Source organism: Megalopta genalis, unplaced genomic scaffold (assembly GCF_051020955.1).
Source record: "Megalopta genalis isolate 19385.01 unplaced genomic scaffold, iyMegGena1_principal scaffold0057, whole genome shotgun sequence".
NCBI classification, from domain to species: Eukaryota; Metazoa; Arthropoda; class Insecta; order Hymenoptera; family Halictidae; genus Megalopta; species Megalopta genalis.
The window spans coordinates 502,501-512,500 of NW_027476126.1; positions in this window are offsets into that span (position 1 = coordinate 502,501).

Sequence of the window (10,000 nt, forward strand, 5' to 3'; positions counted from 1 at the left end):
GAAGGATCAAGCGTTGCACTATCGCGATTTAGAAAGATCAGACGTTGCAAAACCATGATATAGAAAGATCAGACGTTGCATTCGGCGAAAATTAAGCTTCCTATTGGTCAGTCGCGTTTCCGTGCCCAACCGAGCACAGGCCGGAATGCCGCTGATGTTGGCTCTATTTTCCAAAGCAACACGCCGCTGGCACTTTGTGTTTTTCAAGGTTACGGAAAGCAATACGCCGCTGGTACGAACCAATACGCCGCTGGAAAAAAAAGCAATACGCCGCTGGTACGAACCAATACGCCGCTGGAAAAAAAAGCAATACGCCGCTGGTACGAAGCAATACGCCGCTGGTAAAAAAGCAATACGCCGCTGGTACGAAGCAATACGCCGCTGGTACTTTGTAATAAGAATTACATTATAAGATAGAAAGCACTACGCCGCTGGACATAAAATCTCCATTATCCGAACGAAAGTAACACGCCGCTGGTACTTTATTTTATTATAATAATTTAATTATAAGACAGAAACCGCTGGTACTTGGTTGTAAAATCTCCATTATCCGAACGAAAGCAATACGCCGTTGGTACTTGGTTATAAAATTTTCATTACAAGATAGAAAGCAATATGCCGCTGGTTATATTAATGTAATCTTATGGAAAGCATTACGCCGCTGGAACTTTGACCATTGCAATAATCGATCGGAAGCTATACACAGCAAGGAATACGAATATTATACCAAGAGATCGAAAACAATACGCTGTTCGGACGTTTTGACTAGCTGTCGCACAGTGCAGACGCGTCGACCCGTCGCTCCGCATTTCGAGCGCAATTTCAGTGGTTTTTCAGTTCAGAAAATTACAGAGAGTGTTTGGTTGTGTTGCAGGAGTCAAACTGAATGATTTGATGCATAAAGTTTAATTAAACTCCCATTAGTTTGCCGGGAAACATCGATTCTTCCGATCTAGAAAGAGACAGAGATAGACGATCCGCGTTATGTTAAATATTTCAAGGTTCCCGATTCCACAAAATTATAAAAAGTATACGGCTGTGTAGCAGGGATCAAAACGAGTAATTTCGTGTATAAAGTTTAATTAATATCCCATTAGTTTGCCGGGAAACATCGATTATTCCGATCTAGAAAGAGACAGAGACAGTCGATCCGCGTTATGTTAAATATTTCAAGGTTCCCGATTCCACAAAATTATAAAAAGTATACGGCTGTGTAGCGGGGATCAAAACGAGTAATTTCGTGTATAAAGTTTAATTAAACTCCCATTAGTTTGCCGGGAAACATCGATTCTTCCGATCTAGAAAGAGACAGAGACAGTCGATCCGCGTTATGATAAATATTGCAAGGTTCCCGATTCCACAAAATTATAAAAAGTATACGGCTGTGTAGCGGGGATCAAAACGAGTAATTTCGTGTATAAAGTTTAATTAATATCCCATTACTTTGCCGGGAAACATCAATACTTCGATCGCGCGAGAGAGACAGAGAAACGAACAGTCTTTTTTTCGATTTACGGCTAAAATAAATTTTTCTCATTTTATTCAATAACATATTCTTGCTTAGATAACTTTTTTACATAGGGATTAAGCATTTAGAACGATATAATGTTTAAAATAAGGGCACTTTACTCTTGACATTTTACGGTTTTTTCAATTTTCTGAAAAATCCTATCATTAGATTTTTTTAAAAATACGATATTCTTGCTTAACTAACGTTTCTACATAGGGATTAAGCATTTAGAACGAAATCTAATGTCAGAAAATGGCACTTTACTCTTGACATTTTTCGGTTTTTTCAATTTTCTGGGAAATCCTATCATTAGATTTTTTTAAAAATACGATATTCTTGCTTAACTAACGTTTTTACATAGGGATTAAGCATTTAGAACGAAATCTAATGTAGGAAAATGGTACTTTACTCTTGATCGGTACGTTGGGACTTTGAAAATATTCGGGCGTTCCAATCGCTCGTCTGTTGCATCATAGCGCGTCTCGGCGCAATCGACCGATTCGCTCGATCCATTATTTTCGATTTACGGCTAAAATAAATTTTTCTAATTTTTTTCAATAACATATTCCTGCTTAAATAACTTTTTTACATAGGGATTAAGCATTTAGAACGATACATTGTTTAAAATAAGGGCACTTTACTCTTGACATTTTACGGTTTTTTCAATTTTCTGAAAAATCCTATCATTAGATTTTTTTAAAAATACGATATTCTTGCTTAACTAACGTTTCTACATAGGGATTAAGCATTTAGAACGAAATCTAATGTCAGAAAATGGCACTTTACTCTTGACATTTTTCGGTTTTTTCAATTTTCTGGAAAATCCTATCATTAGATTTTTTTAAAAATACGATATTCTTGCTTAACTAACGTTTTTACATAGGGATTAAGCATTTAGAACGAAATCTAATGTAGGAAAATGGTACTTTACTCTTGATCGGTACGTTGGGACTTTGAAAATATTCGGGCGTTCCAATCGCTCGTCTGTTGCATCATAGCGCGTCTCGGCGCAATCGACCGATTCGCGCGATCCATTATTTTCGATTTACGGCTAAAATAAATTTTTCTAATTTCTTTCAATAACATATTCCTGCTTAAATAACTTTTTTACATAGGGATTAAGCATTTAGAACGATACATTGTTTAAAATAAGGGCACTTTACTCTTGACATTTTACGGTTTTTTCAATTTTCTGAAAAATCCTATCATTAGATTTTTTTAAAAATACGATATTCTTGCTTAACTAACGTTTCTACATAGGGATTAAGCATTTAGAACGAAATCTAATGTCAGAAAATGGCACTTTACTCTTGACATTTTTCGGTTTTTTCAATTTTCTGGAAAATCCTATCATTAGATTTTTTTAAAAATACGATATTCTTGCTTAACTAACGTTTTTACATAGGGATTAAGCATTTAGAACGAAATCTAATGTAGGAAAATGGTACTTTACTCTTGATCGGTACGTTGGGACTTTGAAAATATTCGGGCGTTCCAATCGCTCGTCTGTTGCATCATAGCGCGTCTCGGCGCAATCGACCGATTCGCTCGATCCATTATTTTCGATTTACGGCTAAAATAAATTTTTCTAATTTTTTTCAATAACATATTCCTGCTTAAATAACTTTTTTACATAGGGATTAAGCATTTAGAACGATACATTGTTTAAAGTAAGGGCACTTTACTCTTGACATTTTACGGTTTTTTCAATTTTCTGAAAAATCCTATCATTAGATTTTTTTAAAAATACGATATTCTTGCTTAACTAACGTTTCTACATAGGGATTAAGCATTTAGAACGAAATCTAATGTCAGAAAATGGCACTTTACTCTTGACATTTTTCGGTTTTTTCAATTTTCTGGGAAATCCTATCATTAGATTTTTTTAAAAATACGATATTCTTGCTTAACTAACGTTTTTACATAGGGATTAAGCATTTAGAACGAAACCTAATGTAGGAAAATGGTACTTTACTCTTGATCGGTACGTTGGGACTTTGAAAATATTCGGGCGTTCCAATCGCTCGTCTGTTGCATCATAGCGCGTCTCGGCGCAATCGACCGATTCGCTCGATCCATTATTTTCGATTTACGGCTAAAATAAATTTTTCTAATTTTTTTCAATAACATATTCCTGCTTAAATAACTTTTTTACATAGGGATTAAGCATTTAGAACGATACATTGTTTAAAATAAGGGCACTTTACTCTTGACATTTTACGGTTTTTTCAATTTTCTGAAAAATCCTATCATTAGATTTTTTTAAAAATACGATATTCTTGCTTAACTAACGTTTCTACATAGGGATTAAGCATTTAGAACGAAATCTAATGTCAGAAAATGGCACTTTACTCTTGACATTTTTCGGTTTTTTCAATTTTCTGGAAAATCCTATCATTAGATTTTTTTAAAAATACGATATTCTTGCTTACCTAACGTTTTTACATAGGGATTAAGCATTTAGAACGAAATCTAATGTAGGAAAATGGTACTTTACTCTTGATCGGTACGTTGGGACTTTGAAAATATTCGGGCGTTCCAATCGCTCGTCTGTTGCATCATAGCGCGTCTCGGCGCAATCGACCGATTCGCGCGATCCATTATTTTCGATTTACGGCTAAAATAAATTTTTCTAATTTCTTTCAATAACATATTCCTGCTTAAATAACTTTTTTACATAGGGATTAAGCATTTAGAACGATACATTGTTTAAAATAAGGGCACTTTACTCTTGACATTTTACGGTTTTTTCAATTTTCTGAAAAATCCTATCATTAGATTTTTTTAAAAATACGATATTCTTGCTTAACTAACGTTTCTACATAGGGATTAAGCATTTATAACGAAATCTAATGTCAGAAAATGGCACTTTACTCTTGACATTTTTCGGTTTTTTCAATTTTCTGGAAAATCCTATCATTAGATTTTTTTAAAAATACGATATTCTTGCTTAACTAACGTTTTTACATAGGGATTAAGCATTTAGAACGAAATCTAATGTAGGAAAATGGTACTTTACTCTTGATCGGTACGTTGGGACTTTGAAAATATTCGGGCGTACACGGCGCGCTCGGCGCTTCGAACAGCTCCGGTGTCCCCATTATTTTCGATTTACGGCTAAAATAAATTTTTCTAATTTTTTTCAATAACATATTCCTGCTAAAATAACTTTTTTACATAGGGATTAAGCATTTAGAACGATACATTGTTTAAAATAAGGGCACTTTACTCTTGACATTTTACGGTTTTTTCAATTTTCTGAAAAATCCTATCATTAGATTTTTTTAAAAATACGATATTCTTGCTTAACTAACGTTTCTACATAGGGATTAAGCATTTAGAACGAAATCTAATGTCAGAAAATGGCACTTTACTCTTGACATTTTTCGGTTTTTTCAATTTTCTGGAAAATCCTATCATTAGATTTTTTTAAAAATACGATATTCTTGCTTAACTAACGTTTTTACATAGGGATTAAGCATTTAGAACGAAATCTAATGTAGGAAAATGGTACTTTACTCTTGATCGGTACGTTGGGACTTTGAAAATATTCGGGCGTACACGGCGCGCTCGGCGCTTCGAACAGCTCCGGTGTCCCCATTATTTTCGATTTACGGCTAAAATAAATTTTTCTAATTTTTTTCAATAACATATTCCTGCTAAAATAACTTTTTTACATAGGGATTAAGCATTTAGAACGATACATTGTTTAAAATAAGGGCACTTTACTCTTGACATTTTACGGTTTTTTCAATTTTCTGAAAAATCCTATCATTAGATTTTTTTAAAAATACGATATTCTTGCTTAACTAACGTTTCTACATAGGGATTAAGCATTTAGAACGAAATCTAATGTCAGAAAATGGCACTTTACTCTTGACATTTTTCGGTTTTTTCAATTTTCTGGAAAATCCTATCATTAGATTTTTTTAAAAATACGATATTCTTGCTTAACTAACGTTTTTACATAGGGATTAAGCATTTAGAACGAAATCTAATGTAGGAAAATGGTACTTTACTCTTGATCGGTACGTTGGGACTTTGAAAATATTCGGGCGTACACGGCGCGCTCGGCGCTTCGAACAGCTCCGGTGTCCCCATTATTTTCGATTTACGGCTAAAATAAATTTTTCTAATTTTTTTCAATAACATATTCCTGCTAAAATAACTTTTTTACATAGGGATTAAGCATTTAGAACGATACATTGTTTAAAATAAGGGCACTTTACTCTTGACATTTTACGGTTTTTTCAATTTTCTGAAAAATCCTATCATTAGATTTTTTTAAAAATACGATATTCTTGCTTAACTAACGTTTCTACATAGGGATTAAGCATTTAGAACGAAATCTAATGTCAGAAAATGGCACTTTACTCTTGACATTTTTCGGTTTTTTCAATTTTCTGGAAAATCCTATCATTAGATTTTTTTAAAAATACGATATTCTTGCTTAACTAACGTTTTTACATAGGGATTAAGCATTTAGAACGAAATCTAATGTAGGAAAATGGTACTTTACTCTTGATCGGTACGTTGGGACTTTGAAAATATTCGGGCGTTCCAATCGCTCGTCTGTTGCATCATAGCGCGTCTCGGCGCAATCGACCGATTCGCTCGATCCATTATTTTCGATTTACGGCTAAAATAAATTTTTCTAATTTTTTTCAATAACGTATTCCTGCTTAAATAACTTTTTTACATAGGGATTAAGCATTTAGAACGATACATTGTTTAAAGTAAGGGCACTTTACTCTTGACATTTTACGGTTTTTTCAATTTTCTGAAAAATCCTATCATTAGATTTTTTTAAAAATACGATATTCTTGCTTAACTAACGTTTCTACATAGGGATTAAGCATTTATAACGAAATCTAATGTCAGAAAATGGCACTTTACTCTTGACATTTTTCGGTTTTTTCAATTTTCTGGAAAATCCTATCATTAGATTTTTTTAAAAATACGATATTCTTGCTTAACTTTTTTTTTTTTTTTTTTTTTTTAACGTGGGGGAAATCTGCAGGTCAGACACCCCCGCTCCGCCCGAAGGGCGGAGGGGGGGTAGTGCGGGGTTCGACCCGCTAAAACCCCCACGGCGGCCTAGGGCGCTGGCGATTAACGGGGGAGCCACGGGAACTCTTCAAGAACACGACCGCAGCTCCCCCTCGCCTGGCCGGCCACCAGGATGGAGCGGTGGCCGGCCGCGTCCCGGGGGGAGATTAATCCTCCCCCCCATGAATCATCTTGATTCGGCGGTGCGGGGGACCGCACCCCACACCGCCTCTTCACGACGGCCGCACCAGCGGCCGTCGGGGGCGACGGTTTTGTCGCCCCCACTTTAAAATATGGCATCCTCGGTTGGCGGGCGGCGGGCAATTAAACCGGCATGGTCCGGTACACCCGCCGCCCGCCTAGTATCAGCTACTCGGGGGGGGGCTCTAGGCGTGGGCGCACACGCCGCACCCCCCGCTCACGGCGACCCCGCTCGGCAGCCTCCTTCTGCAACATTACCTGTTCGCAGAAGGCTATGGCTGCCGCCCATTTTGTCGGGCTCTCCAGCATGGCCCCAACTAAGCTGGAGAGAGCGAGGTCGCCACCAACTTCCCTAGTTAGGACTCGGCGCAGCACTGAAAAGGCGGGGCACACCTCCAGTGTATGCTGCGCCGAGTCCTCCTCCGCGCCACAGTGGTGGCACACCGTCGTCGCTTCCCGACCGATGCGACACAGGTAGACACCGAAGCAGCCATGCCCGGTGAATACCTGCGTCGCACGGTAGGAGAGCCTGCCAAACCGCCTCTCCCGCCACGTGGTGAAGTGCGGCAGGAGAGCCCCGGGGACGCGCTCGGCGGCATGGGAACAAAGCTCCGCATGCCACCTGGCGAGCGCTAGTCCCCGGGCCTGGAGCTCGAAGCCCTCGACCGCCTCTTGCTCCGGCGGGTCCCCCCGAGCCCGGCCAGCGATGCATATGCGCCTATAGACATAGGCGCGCATCGCCGCCTGCAGCTCGAAGGGAATTTCTCCCGCCAGAGCAAGCGCCGCCACGGTTGACGTGGTGCGGTACCCCCGTATGAGGCGAAGGGCCATTTGCCTCTGAAGCCGGCGCAACAACAATGTGCTGCGCCGGCTTGCCCTCACGGACGGCGCCCAAATCGGGGCGCCGTATAATACCATTGACCGCACCACGCCTAGGTATAGGCGGCGCACCATATCGCCCGGTCCCCCGATATTGGGCAACAGGCGGCCTAACGCGGCCGCCGCCCTCTCAACTCGGGGGACGAGGCGGCCGAAATGTGCTCCGAACCTCCAGTGGCTGTCGAGGATCAGTCCGAGATACTTGATCTCGGACTTCACCTCGACGCAGGCTCCTCCAACCCAGATCCACGATCTGGCCCGTGGCCGAGACCAAGGCCGTCCAAACCAGACGGCCTCGGCCTTCTCCGGGGCTACCTTCAGCCCCAGACCGTGGATCCTCGCGACGACGGCTGCCACCGCAACTTCCGCTCGTCGGATGGTCCTCTCGATATTCTTGCTTAACTAACGTTTTTACATAGGGATTAAGCATTTAGAACGAAATCTAATGTAGGAAAATGGTACTTTACTCTTGATCGGTACGTTGGGACTTTGAAAATATTCGGGCGTACGCGGCGCGCTCGGCGCTTCGAACAGCTCCGGTGTCCCCATTATTTTCGATTTACGGCTAAAATAAATTTTTCTAATTTTTTTCAATAACATATTCCTGCTAAAATAACTTTTTTACATAGGGATTAAGCATTTAGAACGATACATTGTTTAAAATAAGGGCACTTTACTCTTGACATTTTACGGTTTTTTCAATTTTCTGAAAAATCCTATCATTAGATTTTTTTAAAAATACGATATTCTTGCTTAACTAACGTTTCTACATAGGGATTAAGCATTTAGAACGAAATCTAATGTCAGAAAATGGCACTTTACTCTTGACATTTTTCGGTTTTTTCAATTTTCTGGAAAATCCTATCATTAGATTTTTTTAAAAATACGATATTCTTGCTTAACTAACGTTTTTACATAGGGATTAAGCATTTAGAACGAAATCTAATGTAGGAAAATGGTACTTTACTCTTGATCGGTACGTTGGGACTTTGAAAATATTCGGGCGTTCCAATCGCTCGTCTGTTGCATCATAGCGCGTCTCGGCGCAATCGACCGATTCGCTCGATCCATTATTTTCGATTTACGGCTAAAATAAATTTTTCTAATTTTTTTCAATAACATATTCCTGCTTAAATAACTTTTTTACATAGGGATTAAGCATTTAGAACGATACATTGTTTAAAATAAGGGCACTTTACTCTTGACATTTTACGGTTTTTTCAATTTTCTGAAAAATCCTATCATTAGATTTTTTTAAAAATACGATATTCTTGCTTAACTAACGTTTCTACATAGGGATTAAGCATTTAGAACGAAATCTAATGTCAGAAAATGGCACTTCACTCTTGATCGGTACGTTGGGACTTTGAAAATATTCGGGCGTTCCAATCGCTCGTCTGTTGCATCATAGCGCGTCTCGGCGCAATCGACCGATTCGCTCGATCCATTATTTTCGATTTACGGCTAAAATAAATTTTTCTAATTTCTTTCAATAACATATTCCTGCTTAAATAACTTTTTTACATAGGGATTAAGCATTTAGAACGATACATTGTTTAAAATAAGGGCACTTTACTCTTGACATTTTACGGTTTTTTCAATTTTCTGAAAAATCCTATCATTAGATTTTTTTAAAAATACGATATTCTTGCTTAACTAACGTTTCTACATAGGGATTAAGCATTTAGAACGAAATCTAATGTCAGAAAATGGCACTTTACTCTTGACATTTTTCGGTTTTTTCAATTTTCTGGAAAATCCTATCATTAGATTTTTTTAAAAATACGATATTCTTGCTTAACTAACGTTTTTACATAGGGATTAAGCATTTAGAACGAAATCTAATGTAGGAAAATGGTACTTTACTCTTGATCGGTACGTTGGGACTTAGAAAATATTCGGCCGTACGCGGCGCGTCTCGGCGCTTCGAACAGCTCCGGTGTCCCCATTATTTTCGATTTACGGCTAAAATAAATTTTTCTAATTTTTTTCAATTACATATTCTTGCTTAGATAACTTTTTTACATAGGGATTAAGCATTTAGAACGACATATTGTTTAAAATAATGGTACTTTACTCTTGTGATTTTTCGGTTTTTTTTGATTATTTTGAAAAATAAATTTTTGTAATTTTTTTAAATACGATATTCGTGATCAGTGAACGATTTCACATATGGATTAAGCATTTAGAATCGTGCGGAAGCGTTATTAAAAAAGTTTACTCGATGCGATGGGACTTTGAAAAGTTTGTGAAAATTTTCATATTGGGAAAAAATGTGTAATTTTTTGTCTAGTTTACGGTAATGTAATTTATTTTAATGTTTACTATAAATTTTTTTTTCGTTCGTTCACGCGCTATGTT